General features: G+C 40.8%; 1 pseudogene; it reads left to right on the top strand.

Annotated features, from left to right (window-relative positions):
* The first annotated feature begins 4,096 nt into the window (after positions 1–4,096).
* On the top strand, positions 4,097–5,082 carry LOC117077727 (annotated as a pseudogene).
* Positions 5,083–20,097: the final 15,015 nt, after the last annotated feature.

Raw genomic sequence — 20,097 nt, 5'->3', positions numbered from 1 at the left:
TGGAGTGCAATGGCACAATCTTAGCTTACTGCTACCTTCACCTCCCGGTTTCAAGGGATTCTTCTGCCTCATCCTCCTGGGTAGTTGGGATTGCAGGTGTGCACCACCACGCCTGGCTAATTTTTTTGTATTATTAGTTGAGATTGGGTTTCACTGTGTTGGCCAGGCTTGTCTCTAACTCCTGACTTCCGGTGATCCACCCGCCTCAGACTCGAAAAGTGCTGGGATTAGAGGCGTGAGCCACCTTGCCAGGCCTCTTTAGTTTTTTCAATTGTGATGTTAGGGTGTCAATTTGAGATTTTTTTTTTTCTCGAGATAGAGTCTTGCTCTGTCACCCAGGTTGGAGTGCAATGGCATGATCTCGGCTCACTGCAATCTCCACCTCCTGAGTTCAAGTGATTATCCTGCCTCAGACTCCTGAGTAGCTGGGATTACAAGTGCACACCACTATGCCCTGCTCTTTTATTTTTTTCTCTTTTTTTTGTATTTTTTTGTATTTTTAGTAGAGACATGGTTTCACCATGTTGGCCAGGCTGGTCTTAAACTCCTGACCTCGTGATCCATCCACCTCAGCCTCCCAAAGTACTGGGATTACAGGTGTGAGCCACCATGCCTGGCTGTTTTGAGATCTTTCCAGTTTTCTGATGTGGGCATTTATTGCTATAAATTTTACTCTTAACACTACTTTAGCAGTGTCTCAATGATTCTGGTATGTTGTCTTTTTGTTCTCATTGATTTCAAATAACTTCTTGATTTCTGCCTTAATTTCGCTATTTACACTGGAGTCATTCAGGAGTAGGTTGTTCAGTTTCCATGTTGTTGTGCAGTTTTGAGTGAGTTTGATTGCACTGTGGTTGAGGGACTCTTTGTTATGATTTCAGTTCTCTTGCATTTGCTGAGGAGTGTTTTACCTTCAATTATTTGGTCAATTTAGAATAAGTGCCACATAACACTTAGAAGAATGTACATTCTGTTGGTTTGGGGTGGAGAGTTCTGTAGATGTCTATTATGTCCTCTTGATCCAGAGTTGAGTTTAAGTTCTGAATATTCTTGTTAATTTTCTTTCCCGTTGATCTATCTAACATTGACAGTGGGGTGTTAAAGTCTTCCACTATTATTGGTGGAAGTATAATTCTCTTCGTAGTTCTCTAAGAACTACATGAATCTGGGTTCTCCAATGCTGGGTGCGTATATATTTAGGATTGCTAGCTCTTCTTGTTGTGTTGATCCCTTTACCATTATGTAATTATCTAGTTTGTCTTTTTTGATCTTTGTTTGTTTAAAGTCTGTTTCATCAGAGACTAGGATTGCAACCTCTGCTTTTTGCTTTCCATTTGCTTCATAAATATTCCTCCATCCCTTTATTTTGTGTCTTTGCGCATGTGATGGGTCTCCCGAATACAGGACACTAATGGGTTTAGATTCTTTATCCAATTTGCCAGTCTGTGCCTTTTAATTGGGACCTTTAACCTATTTACATTTAAGGTTAATATTGGTATGTGTGAATTTGATACGGTCATTATGATGCTAGCTGGTTATTTTGCACATTATTTGTTGTAGTTTCTTCACAGTGTCATCGGTTTTGATATTTTGGTGTGTTTTTGCAGTGACTGGTACCGGTTTTCTCTTTCCATATTTAGTGCTTCCTTCAGGTTCTATTGCAGGGCAGGCCTGGTGGTAGCAAAATCTTTTAGCTGTCACTGAAGCTGTGACTGCAGCCACTTTTCTCTCAGGTGCTCTGTCCAGGAAGATTAGAGTTTTTTTTTTTTTTTTTACAATAAAATATTGTTTAATTGCATCAAAAGCAGTAATTCAGTAAAAGGAAGAGATCACTTTCCAATAAAATCGTAGTGAATAGACTCCTGGATCATTAATAGTCCAGATAATGAAGATAAGTGAATCATATGAACACACTGGAGAAAGATTTACATTTCCTACTGTCTCAATATGAAACTGGCACTTCTGAGGATAACATACAACTCATCGTGCATCTCCACAATGAGAATGTGGATGACTAACTGCTCAATGAATCGATGAGTAATTCTCAATTCAAAGAGTGTTTAAGGAGATAGCTACAGAAGTCTTGCAGTCATACAGGAAGATATTTTGTTTTATCTGTAAGCCCCTGGCTGTATTTCCTGCAGAGATGCCCTGCCCAGTGAGGAGAAATCTAGAGAAGATTTTCTGCAAAGGATTTTATTTTTTTCTTTGCTTACAAAACTTAATTTAGCTAAATATGAAGTTCTGGGTTGAAAATTCTTTTTTTAAGAATGTTGGATATTTGTCCCCCACTATCTTCTGGCTTATCGGATTTCTGCTAAGAGATACGCTCTTATTCTGATGGTCTTTTCTTTGTAGGTGACCTGACCTTTCTCTCTGGCTGCCCTTAACATGTTTTTCTTCATTTCATTCTTGGAGAATCTGATGATTATATGTCGTGGGTTGATATTCTTGTGGAGTATCTTAGTGGTGTTCTGTATATTTTCTGAATTTGAATTTTGGCCTGTCTTGCTAGGTTGGGGAAGTTCTCTTGTATAATATCCTGACGTGTGTTATACAGCTTGGTTCCATTCTCCCCGTTACTTTAAGGTACACCAATCAGTTGTAGGTTTGGTGTTTTCACATAGTCCCCTATTTCTTGTAGGCTTTGTTCATTCCTTTTTTCTCTCTCTCTCTAATCTTGTCTGCATGCCTTATTTCAGCAAGGTAGACATCAATCTCTGAAGTTATTTCTTCCACTTGCTCAATTTGCCTGTTTATACTTGTGTATGCTTCACAATGTTCTCATGCTGCGTTTTTGAGCTCCATCACGTTATTTATGTTCCCTTCTAAACTGGTTATTCTAATTAGCAGTTCCTGTAACCTTTTATCAAGGTTCTTAGCTTTCTTGCATTGGGTTAGAACATGCTCATTTAGTTCAGAGTATTTTGTTATTCCCACCTTCAGAAGCCTACTTCTGTCAATTCATCAATCTCATTATCCATCCAGTTTTGCACCCTTGCTGAAGAGGTGTTGTGATCCTTCGGAGGAGAAGAAGCATTCTGGCTTTTGGAATGTTCAGCTTTTTTCCTTTGTTTTTTTGTTTTTGTTTTTGTTTTTGTTTTCTCATCTTCTTGGATTTATTTATCTTTGATCTTTGAGTCTTACTACCCTTGGATGGTTTTTTCTGGGTAGTCTTTTTGTTGATGTTGCTGTTGCTTTCTGTTTGTTAGTTTTTCTTCTAACAGTCAGACCTCTCTTCTGCATGTCTGCTGCAATTTGCTGGAGGTTTACTCCAGACCCTGTTCACTGGGTATCACCAGCGGAGGCTACAGAACAACAAAGATTGCTGCCTGCTCCTTCCTCTGGAAGCTTCTTCCTAGAGGGGCACTGTCCTGATGCCAGCTGGAGCTCTCCTGTATGAGGTGTCTGTCAACCCCTGTTGAGAGGTATTTCCAAGTCAGGAGACATGAGGTTCAGAAACCCACTTGAGAAGGAGTCTGTCCCTTAATAGAGCTGATGTGCTGTGCTGGGAGAATTCCCCTTTTCAGGATCAGCTGCTCTCTTTATTGCTGGCAGGCAGAAAAGATTAGGCTCTCTGAATCTGTGACTGCAGCCACCTTTCCTCCCAAGTACTCTGTCACAGGAAGATGAGAGTTTTATTTGTAAGCCGCTGGCTGGTGTTGCTGTGTTTCCTGCAGAGATGCCCCGCCCAATGAGGAGGAATCTAGAGAAGCAGTCTCACTACAGCTGATTTTCCATGCAGTGGTGAATTCCACCCAGTCCAAACCTCCCAGTCTCCTTTGCACCATCAGGGGAAAACTGCTTACTAAAGCCTCAGTAATGACAGTCACCTCTCCCCCCGCCAAGTTTCAGTGTCTCAGATCGACTCCAGACTGCTGTGCTGGCAGTAAGAATTTCAAACCACTGGTTCTTAGCTTGCTGGGCTCTGTGGGAGTGGAATTTGCTGAGCAGGACCGCTTGGCTCACTGGCTTCAGCCCACTTTACAGGTGAGTGGATGGTTTTCCTGGCTCTCTGGAGTTCAAGGTGCTGTTGGAGTATAAAAGAACCCTGATGCTCTTGCCAGGCATCCTCGTTGGAAGTGACATTGTCTTTAAACCCTGCGTGGCAATCCCTGACGCACCGCCGTGATGCCGGGAAGACAGGCGACCTGGAAGTCCAACTACTTCCTTAAGATCATCCAATTATTGGATGATTATCCGAAATGTTTCATCGTGGGGGCAGACAATGTGGGCTCCAAGCAGATGCAGCAGATCCGCATGTCCCTTCGCGGGAAGGTCATGGTGCTGATGGGCAAGAACACCATGATGAGCAAGGTCATCTGAGGGCACCTGGAAAACAACCCAACTCTGGAGAAACTGCTGGAGAAACTCATATTGGGGGGAATGTGGGCTTTGTGTTCACCAAGGAGGACCTCACTGAGATCAGGTACATGTTGCTGGCCAATAAGGTGCCAGCTGCTGCCCGTGCTGGTGCCATTGCCCCATATGAAGTCACTGTGCCAGCCCAGAACACTGGACTTGGGCCCGAGAAGACCTCCTTTTTCCAAGCTTTAGGTATCACCACTAAAATCTCTACGAGCACCATTGAAATCCTGAGTGATGTGCAGCTGATCAAGACTGGAGACAAAGTGGGAGCCAGTGAAGCCACGTTGCTGAACATGCTCAACATCTCCCCCTTCTCCTTTGGGCTGGTCATCCAGCAGGTGTTCAACAATGGCAGCATCTACAATTCTGAAGCGCTTGACATCAGAGGAAACTCTGCATTCTTCCTTCCTGGAGGGTGTCCGCAATGTTGCCAGTGTCTGTCTGCAGATTGGCTACGCAACTATTGCATCAGTACCCCATTCTATCATCAATGGGTACAAACGAGTCCTGGCCTTGTCTGTGGAGACGGATTACTTCTTCCCACTTGCTGAAAAGATTAGGCTTTCTTGGCTGATCCATCTGCCTTTGTGGCTGCTGCCCCTGTGGCTGCTGCCACCATGGCTGCTCCTGCTGCTGCTGCTGCTGCCCCAGCTAAGGCAGAAGCCAAGGAGAGTCGGAGGAGTCAGATGCGGATATGGGATTTGGTCTCTTTGACTAATCACCAAAAAGCAACCAACTTAGCCAGCTTTATTTGCAAAACAGGAAATAAAGGCTTACTTCTTAAAAAAAAAAAAAAAGAAAAGAAAAGAAAAGAAAGAACCCTGATGCTTGGTGCCTGCCCAAACAGCTCCCCAGTTTTGTGCTTGAAACCCAGGGCCCTAGTGGTGTAGGCTCACAAGGGAATCTGACCTGCAGATTGCAAAAACCATGGGGAAAGTGTAGTGCTCAGGATGGGTAGCACAGTCCCTCATCACTTCCTTTGGCTGGGGGAGGGAGATCCCCTCACTCCATGCCATCCTGGGTGAAGTGATGCTCCACCCTGCTTCTGCTCACTCTCCATGGATTGTACCCACTGCCTAACCAGTCCCAATGAGATGAACTGGGTACCTCAATTGGAAATGCAGAATCACCCACTTTCTGCGTTGTTCTCACTGGGAGCTGCAGACCAGAGCTGCTTCTATTTGGCCATCTTGGCCCCTCCACCACTCCTTATCATTACATAGTAACTTTTTTTGGTCTATTATTGACATTTTTGTCTGGATTCTATTTTGTCTGATAGAAGTATAGCTACTTCTGCTCTTTTTTGTTGTCTATCTTCATGGAATATATTTTCACATCCATTTATTTTTAGTCTATGTGTGTCTTTATATGTGAAATGTGTTTCCTTTAGGCAAGGCGTCAATGGGTCTTGTTTTTTCATCCATTCAGTCACTCTATGTCTTTTGATTGTAGTGTTTAGTTCATTTACATTCAATAATTGTATTGATAAGTAAATACTTACTCCTGAAATTTGACATTCTTTTTTGTTGTTGTTGTTGTTTTGTGGTGTTCTCTTCTTTTTTAATTTCCTTCTGTCTATTTTAGGGAAGATAATTTTCTCTGGGGATGTAATTTAGTTTCTTGGTTTTTTTTTATTTTTTGTGCATCTATTGTATATTTTTTTGTTTTAGGTTACCATGAGTGTTGCAAATTATAACCCAGTGTTTTAAGCTGAAAGCAACTTAACACATTTTACGTACACCAAACAACAAAAAGCAAAAAGAAACCTACTAATAATGCTATGCTTTAATTTAGTCCCCTTGCTTCTTAACTATTTCGCATTTCTACTTATATATTTTTGCCCTGTTGGTATCTTGAAATATTGTTTTAGTTATTATTTTTACTAGTTCATTATTTTCTATGCAGAATAACAGTTGTTTACATACCACAGCTTAACACTGTTATAATATTCTGGGTTTTTCTGTGTACTTACTATAATCAGTGAGTTTTGTATGGTTAGGTGATTTCTTATTAATTTTTGCATAGTTTTCTTTCTGATTGAACTACTTCCTTTAACATTTTTTGTAGGACAGGTCTGGTGTTGATGAAATCCCTTGGTGTTTGTTTGTCGAAGGGAGTCTTTATTTCTGCTCTTTGTTTGAAGAATAATTTTACTGAATGTACTATTCTAGGGTAAAAGTTTTTTCCTTCAGCACTTTAATATGTAATGCCCATCTCTTCTAGTCTGTGATGTTTCCAGTGAAGAGTCGGTACCAGACATACTAGAGTTTCATTGTATCTTATTTGTTTCTTTTCTCTTGCTGCTTCTAGGATCTTTTTTTAATCCTTAACCTTTTGGTGTTTGATTATTAAATTTTCTGAGATAGAATTTTTTTGGGGGATTAAAGGTGCTTGCTGTTATATACCCCTGTTGTACTTGGATATTGATATCCATCTCTAGATTTTGGAACTTCTCTGTTATTATCCCTTTGAATAAACTTTCTATTCCTATCTTTTTCTATGATTTCTTTAATGTTAATAACAGATTTGCCATTTTGAAGTTATTTTCTAGATCATGCTTCATTTTTTAAATTCTTTTGCTCCTCTGTGTATTTTTAAATAGTCTGTCTTCAAGTTCACTAATTATTTCCTCTGCTTGAAACATTTTCTACTAAAAGACTGATGTATTTTTCAGTATGTCAATTGAATTTTTTCAATTTTAGAATCTCTACTTGATTGTTTTTAATTTGTAAAATCTTTTTGTTAATCTGATAGAATTCTGAATTTCTTTTCTGTGTTATCTTGAATTTCTTTGAGTTTCTTCAATACTGCTGTTTTGAATTCTATGTCTGAAAGGTCATATAGCTCTGTCTCCAGGATTGATGCCTGGTGCGTTATTTAGTGCATCTGGTGAGCTTATGTTTCCTGGATGGTACTGATGAAGCAGCCTCGTTGTCTGGCATGACACCTGAAGTTCATTATCTCATGGCCATGAAAATCAAGAATGTAGACATACAAAGAGTGAGAATAAGAGCAGAAATTTTATAGGAAAAAAATAGAAAAGATAGTAGCTCTCTGCTACAGAGGGGGATCCCAGAAAAATCTGTTGCCAATGTGTTGTGAATTCAGGCATTTTTATAGATGAGCTAGTGGGGAGGCAGTGTCTGATCTACATAGGGTACAACAAACTGGTTAGGACCAGGTGTGCCATCTACATAGGGTGCAAATCTCTGGAAGCCCTCAACCAAATATATTATTATGCAGGTCAGTTCTCTCCATGTTGCCTACTTCTTTCAAACTGTACACATGCTAACAAAAATAGAAAGATGGAGCTTCCATGGTGAACATGTCTGGTCTTCAAGTAGCCATTTTCTATTGGTGCAGCTGCTGGCATTCTCCCATGCAAGCTTTCAGCTTTCTTAACTATGTTTGCAGCTCACACTTTCAGGCTGCTCTTTGTTAGAAAAAAAACCTATTTCTTGGTGCACTTTTTGAGAGAAGGGAAACTCTGCCAAGGACTATTTGCCCTCACTATCTGACTAAATAATTTCTTTCTATCTTCTATATCATTCCCATCCCCCTAGAGTGGAAATACTAATTGCTGTTGGCCGGGCGTGAGTGTTGCACAACAACTCTTCTGACTGCTTCTTTTCTGGAGAGGGATGTTGTGTCAGGAACAGCAGCTAGGGCTCCTCCTGAGGGTCAATCTAAGGGTCCTTGGAAAAAAGACAGGTCTATATGTGATTCCATGTGCAACACCACTTAGAGTTTAATAGCTTCTAGGTGAGAGAAAACAATTTGTGTTATAGTATTGAGTATACAAGTTCCAAATATTAGCACAAAACACATGAGCAAACAGGAGCCTAATAAAGGAGCTAACCATCTTCATAAAGAAGGCTGGAATTTATTAAGGAGGGATACTGGCCACCTGGAACTGGAGCCCACATTTTCTCTTAACCTGTTAACTTGGTCTTTAAGCACCTGTAGGTTCTCTTCAACTTGACTAGAGGCGTTGATCCAGAAGCAGTATGTTTTATTTAAATGTGCACAGGTATCCCTACTTCAGTCATAAGGACATCTAGGGTCTGTCTATTTTGTACTACTACTGAGGCTAAAGAGCCTATGAATTGTTCTGCTTCTGTGGCTCCCATTGTTGCCTTCTACCCTCATTGCATCATAATAGAAATACTAAGTACTAATCTTTCAAGGAGAGGAATACTAGCAAACCAGAATAGGCCTCTGGCTATAGAATCCCCTATCCATGGTTTTCTAAGATAGAGTTGTCATGTTCATATCCTTCCCAGTCTTCTTTTTCAATTAAATCTCCATACAAGGTCATGGAAATTGTAGATCTTTTTGTTTGGTGCATCCAAGATAGTGCACCCTCTAGAAAAGAGCCTAGGTTAAGGATGTCTCTAGATAATGCTACCATTTCAGTGAAATTTAAAAGTAATAGTTCAGGGAAAAAGAAGCCCAGGGGGTGCCCAAGATGGCTGAATAGGAACAGCTCCAGCCTCCAACTCCCAGCATGAATGACAGAGAAGATGGGTGATTTCTGCATTATCAACTGAGGTATCGGGTTCATCTCACTGGGACATGTCAGACAGTCAGTGCTGATCAGTGGGTGCAGCCAAGCCAGTGAGAGCTGAAGCAGGACAAGGCATCACCTCAGCTGGGAAGCACAAGGGAGAAGGGAATTCCTTTTCCTAGCCAAGGGAAACTGAAACACACAACACCTGGAAAATCGGGTAACTCCTACCATAATACTGCACTTTACCAAGGGTCTTAGCAAATGGCACACCAGGAGATTATATCCCACACCTGGCCTGGAGGGTCCCACACCCACAAAGCCTCCCTCATTCCTAGCACAGTAGTCTGAGATCTAACTGGAAGGTGGCAGTGAACCTGGGGGAGGGGTGCCCACCATTGCAGAGGCTTAAGTAGGTAAACAAAGCCAACAGGAAGCTCGAACTGGGTGGAGCCCACCGCAGATCAAGGAGGCCTGCCTGCTTCTACAGACTCCACCTCTGGGGCCAGGGCATAGCTAAACAAAAAGCAGCAGAAACCCCTGCAGATGCAAATGTCCCTGTCAGACAGATTTGAAGAGAGCAGTGATTCTCCCAGCACAGAGGTTGAGATCTGAGAATGGACAGACTGCCTGCTCAAGTGGGTCCCTGAACCCTGAGTAGCCTAACTGGGAGACATCCCCCACTAGGTGCAGACTGACACCTCACACCTCACACAGCTGGGTACACTTCTGAGAAGAAGCTTCCAGAGCAAGAATCAGACAGAAACACTTCTTGTTCAGCAATATTCTATCTTCTGCAACCTCTCTGGAGTGGCCCTCAAGCAAACTCCAAGACCTGCAGCTGAGGCTCCTGACTGTTAGAAGGAAAACTAACAAACAGAAAGGACACCCACATGAAAACCCCATCAGTACGTCACCATCATCAGAGACCAAAGACAGATAAAACCACAAAGATGGGGGAAAAGTAGTGCAGAAAAGCTGGAAATTCAAAAAATCACAGCACATCTCCCCCTCCAAAGGAATGCAGCTCATCGCCAGCAATGGAACAAAGCTGGAAAGAGGATGACTTTGATGAGCTGAGAGAAGAAGGCTTCGGTCGATCAAACATCTCAGAGATAAAAGAGGAACTACGTACTCACCACAAAGAAATTAAGAACCTTGAAAAAAGAATGAAAGAATGAATAACTAGAATAACCAATGCAGAGAAGTCCATAAACGAACCGATATGGATGAAAACCATGAAACCAGAACTACATGACAAGTGTACGAGCTTCAGTAACTGACTCAATCAACTAGAAGAGAGTATCAGCAATTGAAGATCAAATGAATGAAATGAAGCAAGAAGAGAAGTTTACAAAAAAAAAAAAAAAAAAAAAAAACAGTAAAAAGAAATGAACAAAGCCTCTAAGAAGTATGGGATTATGTGAAAGACCAAATGCACATCTGATTGCTGTGTCTGAAAGTGACGAGGAGAATGGAACCAAGTTGGAAAGCACTCTGCAGGATATTATCCAGGAGAACTTCCCCATCCTAGCAAGGTGGGCCAACATTCAAATTCAGGAAATACAGAGAATGCCACAGAGATACTCCTTGAGAAGAGTAACTCCAAGACAATAATTGTCAGATTCACCAAAGTTGAAATGAAGGAAAAAATGTTAAGGGCAGCCAGAGAGAAAGGTCAGGTTACACGAAAAGGGAAGCCCATCAGATTAACAGTGGATCTCTTGGCAGAAATTCCACGAGCCTGAAGAGAGTGGGGGTCAATATTTAGCATTCTTAAAGAAAAGAATTTTCAACCCAGAATTTCATATCCAGTCAAACCAACCTTCATAAGTGAAGGAGAAATGAAATTCCTTACAGACAAGCAAGCGCTTACAGATTTTATCACCAGCAGACATGCCCTACAAGAGATCCTGAAGGAAGCACTAAACATGGAAAGGAACAACTGACACCACTCATTGCAACAACATACCAAAATATAAAGACCATCGATGCTAGGAAGAAACTGCATCAACTAACGAGCAAAATAAACAGCTAATATCATAATGACAGGATCAAGTTCACACATAACAATATTACCCTTAAAAGAAAATTGGCTAAATGGTCCAATTAAAAGACACAGACTGGCAAATTGGATGAAGAATCAAGACCCATCAGTATGCTGTATTCAGGAGACCCATCTAACACACAGAGACACACATACGCTCAAAATAAAGGGATGGAGGAAGATCTACCAAGCAAATGGAAAACAAAAAAAAAAGCAGGGGTTGCAATCCTAGTCTCTGATAAAACAGACTTTAACCATCAAAGATCAAAAGAGATAAAGAAGGCCATTACATAATGGTAAGGGATCAATTCAACAAGGAGAGCTAACTATCCTAAATATATATGCACCCAACACAGGAGCACCCAGATTCATAAAGCAAGCCCTCAGAGAATTACAAAGAGACTTAGACTCCCCTACAATAATAACGGGAGACTTTAATACCCCACTGTCAACATTAGAGAGATCAATGAGACAGAAAGTTAACAAGGATATTCAGGATTTGAACTCAACTCTGCATCAAGCGGATCTAATAGACATATACAGAGCTCTTCATCCCAAATCAACAGACTATACATTCTTCTCAGCACCACATCGCACTTATTCCAAAATTGTCCACATAGTTGAAGTAAAGCACTCTTCAGCAAATGGAAAAGAACAGAAATTATAGCAAACTGTCTCTCTGACCACAATGCAATCAAACTAGAACTGAGGACCAAGAAACTCAACCAAAATGGCTCAACTACATGGAAACTGAACAACCTGCTCCTGAATGACTACTGGGTACAGAACGAAATGAAAGCAGAAATAAAGATGTTCTTTGAAACCAATGAGAACAAAGATACAACATAGCAGAATCTCTGGGACACTTTTAAAGCAGTCTATAGAGGGAAATTTTAGCACTAAATGCTCACAAGACAAAGCAGGAAAGATCTAAAATTGACACTCTAACATCACAATTAAAAGAACTAGAGAAAGAAGACCAAACACATTCAAAAGCTAGCAGAAGGCAAGAAATAACTAAGATCAGAGAAGAACTGAAGGAGATGGAGACACAAAAAGTCCTCCAAAAATCAATGAATCCAGGAGCTCGATTTTTGAAAAGATCAACAAAATTGATAGACTGCTAGCAAGACTAGTAAAGAAGAAAAGAGAGAAGAATAAAATAGATGCAACAAAATATGATAATGGGAATATCACCACTGACCCCACAGAAATACAAACTACCATCAGAGAATACTATAAACACTTTTATGAAAATAAACTAGAAAACCTAGAAGAAATGGATAAATTCCTGGACACTTACACTCTCCCAAGATTAACCAGGAAGAAGTTGAATCCCTGAATAGAACAAGAGCAGTCTCTGAAATTGAGGCAATAATTAATAGCCTACCAGAGAAAAAAAGTCCAGGACCAGACGGATTCAGAGCCAATTCCACCAGAGGTACAAGGAGGAGTTGGTACCATTACTTCTGAAACTATTTCAATCAATAGAAAAAGAGGGAATCCTCCCTAACTCATTTTATGAGGCCAACATCACCTTGATACCAAACTGGCAGAGACACAAGGAAAAAAGAGTATTTTAGACCCATATCCCAGATGAACATCGATGCCAAAATCCTCAATAAAATACTGGTAGACCGAATCCAGCAGCACAACAAAAAACTTATCCACCATGATCAGTGGGCTTCATCCCTGGGATGCAAGGCTCATTCAACACACGCAAACCAATAAACGTAATCCAGTATATAAACAGAACTAAAGTCAAAAACCACATGATTATCTCAACAAATTCAGAAAAGGCCTTTGACAAAATTCAACAGCCCTTCATGATAAAAACTCTCCATATACTCGGTATTGATGGAACCCATCTTAAAATAACAAGAGCTATTTATGACAAATCCACAACGAATATAATACTAAATGGGCAAAAACTGGAGGCATTCCCTTTGAAAACTGGCACAGTAAAAGGATGCCCTCTCTCTCCACTTCCTATTCAACATAGTGTTGGAAGTTCTGGCTAGGGCAATCAGGCAAGAGAAAGAAGTAAACGGTATTCAATTAGGAAAAGAAGAATTCAAGTTGTCCCTGTTTGTAGATGACATGACTGTATATTTAGAAAACCACATCGTCTCAGCCCAAAATCTCCTTAAGCTGATAGGAAACTTCAGCGAAGTCTCAGGATACAAAATCATTGTTCGAAAATCACAAGCATTCTTATACACCAGAAACAGACAAACAGAGAGCCAATTCATGAATGAACTCCCATTCACAATTGCTTCAAAGAGAATAAAATATCTAGAAATATAACTTACATGGGATGTGAAGGACCTCTTCAAGGAGAACTACAAACCACTGCTCAGTGAAATAAAAGAGGACAGAAACAAACAGAAGAATATACCATGCTCATGGATAGGAAGAATCAATATTGTGAGAATGGCCATACTGCCCAAGGTAATGTATGGATTCAATGCCATCCTTTTTAAGCTATCAATGACATTCTTCACAGAATTGGAAAAAAATGCTTTAAAGTTCATATCAAACCAAAAGAGAACTCACATTGCCAAGACAATCCTAAGCCAGAAGAACAAAGCTGGAGGCATCACACTACCTCACTTCAAACTATACTACAAGGCTACAGTAACGAAAACAGTATGGTACTGCTATGAAAACAGAGATATAGACCAATGGAATAGAACAGAGCCCTCAGAAATAATACCACACATCTACGGCCATCTGATCTTTGACAAATCTGACAAAAACAAGAAATGGGGAAAGGATTCCCTATTTAATAAATGGTGCTGGGAAAATTGGCTAGTCATAAGTAGAAAACTGAATCTGGGGAGGGACGGAGCAAGATGCCAAATAGGAAAAGCTCCAGACTCCAGCTCCCAGCGTGAGTGACAAAGAAGACAGGTGATTTCTGCATTTTCAACTGAGGTACTGGGTTCATCTCACTAGGGAGTGCCAGACAACTGGTGCTGGTCAGCTGCTGCAGCCTGACCAGTGAGAGCTGAAGCAGGGCGAGGCATCGCCTCACCTGGGAAGTGCAAGGGGGAAAGGAATCCCTTTTCCTAGCTGGGGAACTGAGACACACAACACCTGGAAAATCCACTAACTCCCACCCCAATACTGCACTCTACCAAGGGTCTTAGCAAACGGACACACCAGGAGATTATGTCCCACACCTGGCCGGGAGGGTCCCATGCCCGCCCACGGAGCCTCCCTCATTGCTAGCACAGCAGTCTGCAATCTAACATCAAGGCAGCAGCGAGGCTGGGGGAGGGGCACCCGCCATTGCTGAGGCTTAAATAAGTAAACAAAGCCACTGGGAAGCTTGAACTGGGTGGAACTCACAGCAGCTCAAGGAGGCCTGCCTGTCTCTGTAGACCCCACCTCTGGGGACAGGGCACAGCTAAACAAAAACAAGGCAGCAGAAACCTCTGCAGATGCAAACAACTCTGTCTGAAAGTTTTGAAGAGAGCAGTGGATCTCCCAACATGGAGGCTGACATCTGAGAAAGGACAGACTGCCTGCTCAAGTGGGTCCCTGACCCCTGAGTAGCCTAACTGGGAGACATCACCCATTAGGGGCAGACCGACACCCCACACCTCACATGGTGGAGTACACCCCTGAGAGGAGCTTCCAAAGCAAGAATCAGACAGGTACACTCGCTGTTCAGCAATATTCAGTCTTCTGCAGCCTCTGCTGCTGATACCCAGGCAAACAGGGTCTGGAGTGGACTTCAAGCAATTTTCAACAGACATACAGCTGAGGGTCCTGACTGTTAGAAGGAAAACTAACAAACAGGAAGGACACCCACACCAAAACCCCATCAGTACGTCACCATCATCAAAGACCAGAGGCAGATAAAACCACAAAGATGGGGAAAAAGCAGGGCAGAAAAGCTGGAAATTCAAAAAATAAGAGCACATCTACCCCTGCAAAGGAACTCAGCTCATCGGCAGCAACGGATCAAAGCTGGACAGAGAATGACTTTGACAAGATGAGAGAAGAAGGCTTCAGTCCATCAAACCTCTCAGAGCTAAAGGAGGAATTATGTACCCAGCACAAAGAAACTAAAAATCTTGAAAAAAGAGTGGAAGAATGGATAACTAGAATAATTGATGCAGAGAAGTCCACAAACGAACTACCAGAGATGAAAACCATGACACGAGAAATACGTGACAAATGCACAAGCTTCAGTAACCGACTCAATCAACTGGAAGAAAGAGTATCAGCGATTGAGGATCAAATGAATGACATGAAGTGAGAAGAGAAATCTAAAGAAAAAAGAAAAAAAAGAAATGAACAAAATCTGCAAGAAATACGGGATTATGTAAAAAGACCAAATCTACATCTGATTGGGGTGCCTGAAAGTGAGGGGGAAAATGGAATCAAGTTGGAAAACACTCTTCAGGATATCATCCAGGAGAACTTCCCCAACCTACTAGGGCAGGCCAACATTCAAATTCAGGAAATACAGAAAATGCCACAGAGATGCTCCTCGAGAAGAGCAACTCCAAGACACATAATTGCCAGATTCACCAAAGTTGAAATGAAGGAAAAAATCTTAAGGGCAGCCAGAGAGAAAGGTCGGTTACCCACAAAGGGAAGCCCATCAGACTAACAGCAGATATCTCGGCAGAAATTCTCCAAGCCAAAGGAGAGTGGGGGCCAATATTCAACATTCTTAAAGAAAAGAATTTTCAACCCAGAATTTCATATCCAGCGAAACTAAGTTTCATAAGTGCAGGAGAAATAAAATCCTTTACAGATAAGCAAATGCTTAGAGATTATGTCACCACCAGGCCTACCCTACAAGAGACCCTGAAGGAAGCACTAAACATGGAAAGGAACAACCGGTACCAGCCATGCCAAAATGTAAAGACTATCGATGCCAGGAAGAAACTGCATCAACTAACGAGCAAAATAATCAGTTAATATCATAATGGCAGGATCAAGTTCACACATAACAATATTAACCTTAAATGTAAATGGACTAAATGGTCTAATTAAAAGACACAGACTGGCAAACTGGATGAAGAGTCAAGACCCATCAGTTTTCTGTATTCAGGAGATCCATCTCATATGCAGAGACATACATAGGCTCAAAATAAAGGGATGGAGGAAGATCGACCAAGCAAATGGAGAACAAAAACAGCAGCGGTTGCAATCCTAGTCTCTGATAAAACAGACTTCAAACCATCAAAAATCAAAAGAGACAATGAAGGCCATTACATAATGGTAAAGGGATCAATTCAACAGGAAGAGCTAACTATCCTAAATGTATATGCACCCAATACAGGAGCACTGAGATTCATAAAGCAAGTCCTCAGAGAATTACAAAGAGACTTAGACTCCCCTAGAATAATAATGAGAGACTTCAACACCCCACTGTCAACATTAGACAGATCAACGAGACAGAAAGTGAACAAGGATATCCAGGAAATGAACTTATCTCTGCATCAAGCACACGTAATAGACATCTGCAGAACTCTCCACCCCAAATGAACAGAATATACCTTCTTCTCAGCACCACATCACACTTATTCCAAAATTGACCACATAATTGGAAGTAGAGCACTCTTCAGCAAATGTACAAGAACAGAAATTATAACAAACTATCTCTGAGACCACAGTGCAATTAAACTAGAACTCAGGACTAGGAAACTCAATCAAAACCGCTCATCTACATGGAAACTGAATAACTTGCTCCTGAATGACTACTGGGTACATAACGAAATGAAAGCAGAAATAAAGATGGTCTTTGAAACCAATGAGAACCAAGATACAACATACCAGAATCTCTGGGACACATTTAAAGCAGTGTGTAGAGGGAAATTTATAGCACTAAATGCCCACAAGAGAAAGCTGGAAAGATCTAAACTGGATATGCTAACATCACAATTAAAAGAACTAGAGAAGCAAGAGGAAACACATTCAAAAGCTAGCAGAAGGCAAGAAATAACTAAGATCAGAGCAGAACTGAAGGAGATGGAGACACAAAAAATCCTCCAAAAATCAATGAATCCAGGAGTTGGTTTTCTGAAAAGATGAACAAAATTGATTGACCACTAGCAAGACTAATAAAGAAGAAAAGAGAGAAGAATCAAATAGATGCAACAAAAATGTTAAAGGGGATATCAACACCGACCCTACAGAAATACAAACTACCAACAGAGAATATTATAAACACCTCTATGCAAATCAACTAGAAAATCTAGAAGAAATGGATAATTTCCTTGACACTTACACTCTCCCAAGACTAAACCAGGAAGAAGCTGAATCCCTGAATAGACAAATAGCAGGCTCTGAAATTGAAGTAATAATTAATAGCCTACCAACCAAAAGACGTCCAGGACCAGATGGATTCACAGCTGAATTCTATCAGAGGTACAAGGAGGAGCTGGTACCATTCCTTCTGAAACTATTCCAATCAATAGAAAAAGAGGGAATCCTCCCTAACTCATTTTATGAGGCCAACATCATCCTGATACCAAAGCCTGGCAGAGACACAACAAAAAAAGAGAATTTTAGACCAATACCCCTGATGAACATCGATGCAAAAATCCTCAATAAAATACTGGCCAACCAAATCCAGCAGCACACCAAAAAGCTTATCCACCATGATCAAGTGGGCTTCATCCCTGGGATGCAAGGCTGATTCACATATGCAAATCATTAAACGTAATCCAGCATATAAACAGAACTAAAGACAAAAACCACATGATTATCTCAATAGATGCAGAAAAGGCCTTTGACAAAATTCAACAGCCCTTCATGCTAATAACGCTCAATAAATTCGGTATTGATGGACCATATCTCAAAATAATAAGAGCTATTTATGACAAACCCACAGTCAATATCATACTGAATGGGCAAAAACAGGAAGCATTCCCTTTGAAAACTGGCACAAGACAGGGATACCCTCTCTCACCACTCCTATTCAACATAGTGTTGAAAATTCTGGCAAGGGCAATCAGGCAAGAGAAGAAATGAAGGGTATTCAGTTAGGAAAAGAAGAAGTCAAATTGTCCCTGTTTGCAGATGACATGATTGTATATTTAGAAAACCCCATCATCTCAGTCCAAAATCTCCTTAAGCTGATAAGAAACTTCAGCGAAGTCTCAGGATACAAAATTAATGTGCGAAAGTCACAAGCATTCTTATACACCAGTAACAGCCAAACAGAAAGCCAAATCATGAATGAACGACCATTCACAATTGCTTCAAAGATAATAAAATACCTAGGTATCTAATTTAGAAGGGATGTGAAGGACCTCTTCAAGGAGAACTACAAACCACTGCTCAGTGAAATAAAAGAGGACACAAACAAATAGAGGAGCATACCATGCTCATCAATAGGAAGAATCAATATCGTGAAAATGGCCATACTGCCCAAGGTAATTTGTAGACTCAATGCCATGCCCATCAAACTACCTATGAGTTTCTTCACAGAATTGGGAAAAACTGCTTTAAAGTTCATATGTAACCAAAAAAGAGCCCACATTGCCAAGAAAATCCTAAGTCAAAAGGACAAAGCTGGAGGCATCACGCTACCTGACTTCAAACTATACTACAAGGCTACAGTAACCAAAACAGCATGGTACTGGTACCAAAACAGAGATATAGACCAACGGAGCGGAACAGAGTCCTCAGAAATAATACCACACATCTACAGCCCTCTGATCTTTGGCAAACCTGAGAAAAACAAGAAATGGGGAAAGGATTCCCTATTTAATAAATGGTGCTGGGAAAATTGACTAGCCATAAGTAGAAAACTGAAACTGGATCCTTTTCTTACTCCTTATATGAAAATTAATTCAAGATGGATTAGAGACTTAAATGTTACACCTAATACCATAAAATCCCTAGAAGAAAACCTAGGTTATGCCATTCAGGGCATAGGCATGGGCAAGGACTTCATGTCTAAAACACCAAAAGCATCGGCAACAAAAGCCAAATTGACAAATGGGATCTTATTAAACTAAAGAGCTTCTGCACAGCAAAAGTAGCTACCATCAGAGTGAACAGGCAACCTACGGAATGGGAGAAAATTTTTGCAATCTACTCCTCTGACAAAGGGCTAATATCCAAAACCTACAAATAACTCAAACAAATTTACAAGAACAAAACAACCCCATCAAAAAGTGGGCAAAGGGTATGAACAGACATTTCTCAAAAGAAGACATTCATACAGCCAACAGACACATGAAAAAATGCTCATCATCACTCGCCATCAGAGAAATGCAAATCAAAACCACAATGAGATACCATCTCACACAAGTTAGAATGGCAATCATTAAAAAGTCAGGAAACAACAGGTGCTGGAGAGGATGTGGAGAAATAGGAACACTTTTACACTGTTGGTGGGATTGTAAACTAGTTCAACCATTATGGGAAACTGTATGATGATTCCTCAAGGATCTAGATCTGGAAGTACCATATGACCCATCCATACCATTCCTGGCTATATACCCAAAGGATTATAAATCATGCTGCTATAAAGACACATGCACACGTATGTTTATTGTAGCACTATTTGCAATAGCAAAGACTTGGAATCAACCCAAATGTCCATCAGTCACAGACTGGATTAAGAAAATGTGGCACATATACTCCATGGAATACTATGCAGCCATAAAAAACGATGAGTTTGTGTCCTTTGTAGGGACATGGATGCAGCTGGAAACCATCATTCTCAGCAAACTATCACAAGAACAGAAAACCAAACACCGCATGTTCTCACTCATAGGTGGGAACTGAACAATGAGATCACTTGGACTCGGGAAGGGGAACATCACACATGGGGTCTATCATGGGGAGGGGCGGGGGGAGGGATTGTATTGGGAGTTATACCTGATGTAAATGACGAGTTGATGGTGGTGACGAGTTGATGGGTGCAGCACACAACATGGCACAAGTATGCATATGTAACAATCCTGCATGTTATGCACATGTACCCTAGAACTTAAGGTATAATAATAATAATAATAAATATATGTATTTAAAAAAAAAAAGAAAACTGAAGCTGGATCCTATCCTTACTCCTTATACGAAAATTAATTCACTCTTGATTAGAGACTTGAATGTTAGACCTAAAACCATGAAAACCCTAGAAGAAAACCTAGGTAATACCATTCAGGACATTGGCATGGGCAAGGACTTCATGTCT

Source organism: Trachypithecus francoisi, unplaced genomic scaffold, assembly GCF_009764315.1.
Source record: "Trachypithecus francoisi isolate TF-2019V2 unplaced genomic scaffold, Tfra_2.0 Lachesis_group6, whole genome shotgun sequence".
NCBI classification, from domain to species: Eukaryota; Metazoa; Chordata; class Mammalia; order Primates; family Cercopithecidae; genus Trachypithecus; species Trachypithecus francoisi.
The sequence above is the reverse complement of the archived record's forward strand: the minus strand, read 5'-3'. Positions and strand labels throughout refer to the sequence as shown.